This window comes from Hyperolius riggenbachi, chromosome 1 (genome assembly GCF_040937935.1).
Source record: "Hyperolius riggenbachi isolate aHypRig1 chromosome 1, aHypRig1.pri, whole genome shotgun sequence".
Taxonomy (NCBI): Eukaryota; Metazoa; Chordata; class Amphibia; order Anura; family Hyperoliidae; genus Hyperolius; species Hyperolius riggenbachi.
The window spans coordinates 115596456-115598668 of NC_090646.1; the positions used below are offsets into that span (position 1 = coordinate 115596456).

The window sequence follows — 2213 nt, forward strand, 5'->3', positions numbered from 1 at the left end:
CGTATATTATATATTATCTAAGTGTTGTTGTATTTCCCCCGGGACTGTCTCCCCCATGGCAATCTGATCTAGTCTCTTTTGAGGCGTCTGTCTGTTTAACTGTAGTAATCTCTGCTATGCCCCTTTAAATCGTTATGGCCCATCTCAGTGGTGATCTCTATAAGGTATTGTGTACACCTGCTCATTTTTATTTAAATGTGCCCAATTTTTGTCCTTGTAGCTATTTTTTCATTTATTTTTCTTATACTGAGCGCAGTGTATTTTAAACTACACATATTTTCCCTTGCGCTCCAGCGTGGTCTTGCCTTCTTAATTTATCCCCATTGGTGCTTTCTTTAGACACACACCCTCTCTTGGGCTATAGTGCCATTACGAGTGGTGTCGCCTCTCATTGGTGTTAAGGGCGGCTGACGTCATTCCTGGTGGGAGGGGACGACTCCTCTCCGAGTACTCTCCGTGAGGGGAGAGAGCGGCTTCCTATACGCGGACGTCATGTCCGTGCGTGCGTCCCAGCGTGGCTCTGTATTAGGTGGGGCCTCGGATTGGCTGATCCTCACAGGATATCAGTACTGGAGGTAATATTTAAACAGCGCTGCACGCCGTCCTTGATTGGGTTTCCTTTTGCAGCACCTGCCTCCTGCCGTTGGAAAGTAAGTTCACTTGCTTGATATATTTTATATTTATCAGGTCAGTCTCTGTCGATACCTTAAATGTGGGCATTCGTTTTTATGTCATTTTTATGGCGTTTTTTGGTCATTTGTGCTGAGTATGCTCTTGCATGCAGCCTTGTTTTTCACTGTCCTTGTTGTGTTATATGCCTTGGTTTTTTCCGTGGGGATGCCTGTGTTTGCAGATATGCACCAGACTACAGAATTCTATGCTTTGCACACATATATATATATATATGGGGTTTTCTTCTTGTCTGGTGCATGTGTGTATATATGGGTTTCTATGGATGCTTATGGGTGGGACATCCAGGGGGGACAATAGTATTTAGTTTTACACTCTGCAGGGTACCCCCTCTATTGTTTTATGGGGGGCATATGTTTGGGTATCCCCGGATTATAGGGATTCTCTTTGGATTGCCCTGTGGGAGATGGTTAGCTATGCTACATGCCTTGACACTGTTTGCCATTTTTTTGATAGGCTGTTTTTGTACCTGTGAATTTTTAGGTTGTGTGCGTCTGGTGAGTTCAGACGCCCCCCAATACATGGCTTCTTTTTCTTGACCGGTCTTCCTTGTTGGTTTGGCTACGCAGGTTTGCTGACTCTTTTTTTGCTATGTTGTTATTTTTTCATGTTTACCACTCAAATCTTTGGCTTAGTAAAGCCTTACACACTATATATTTCTTGTTTTCATCTTGGAAATAATGTGTGAACAAGAGGACTGATATTTACTAGTCCTTAGGAGGTGGTTCACATCCTATTCTCCTCTACTATTCTCCTCTGGATTTTGGTCTTTTCTATATATCTTCTCCAATTCAAACACATTCAATCTCTGGTTTGATCCTTCACTTAGCCTTTTTCTGGGGTTATTTTGACATGTAGGTTCTTGGATTGAACCTGGTGTACATGCCATATACCCTACTTGGTATTGGGTTCTTTTCGTTGCGACAATTTCTTTGTCGCATCTCTGATGGAATTATATGAATTTGATTTTAATATGCTGTTATATATTGTTTTTATTTATAGAGCTGGGTATCACGGCCTGATGAAGGGCATACTTTACTCTACATAAAAAGCCCGAAACGAACATGTGTCGTTGCCTTGAAGTTTATACCCGCAAAGCTATAACCATTAACTGATTTAAAATTAATTTATTGTACTCCCAAGACCTACCATTGTGATATTGAAGAACCATGTTTTTGGATGTTTTTTACTCGTGTGAATAAAGTTTTTTCAGAGATTTTTTCTGTTGCCTTTTTGAGATTGCACTAGTTGCTATAGTCCTTTTAAAGATATATAAACAAGTGTTACGGGGCAAGGTGGACTGCCCTGAAAAAGGACTGTGTTTTGATCCTTTACACATTTAAAGGACAGTATCCTGAATTTCTCTTCTAAGACTTTCCTTCCATAACAGATTCTCGTTAAAGGTACTGAACAGCCAGCAGAAAAAGTTATTTAAAAAAATAGATGTAAGCTTTAACGATGGTAGAGAAAGAACCATCGATAGTTGATAAGGCAGTCAGACATTACCTGATATCACTGAGGAA

At 40.6% G+C, this 2213-nt stretch overlaps 1 long non-coding RNA gene across 1 annotated transcript; it reads left to right on the forward strand.

The window, feature by feature from the left end:
* Window positions 1-613: 613 nt before the first annotated feature.
* Window positions 614-1853, forward strand: LOC137546033 (uncharacterized). The gene is made up of 3 exons (XR_011026157.1): window positions 614-650; window positions 1174-1259; window positions 1693-1853. It is a non-coding gene; the product is annotated as an uncharacterized lncRNA (long non-coding RNA).
* The last annotated feature ends 360 nt before the right edge of the window (window positions 1854-2213 follow it).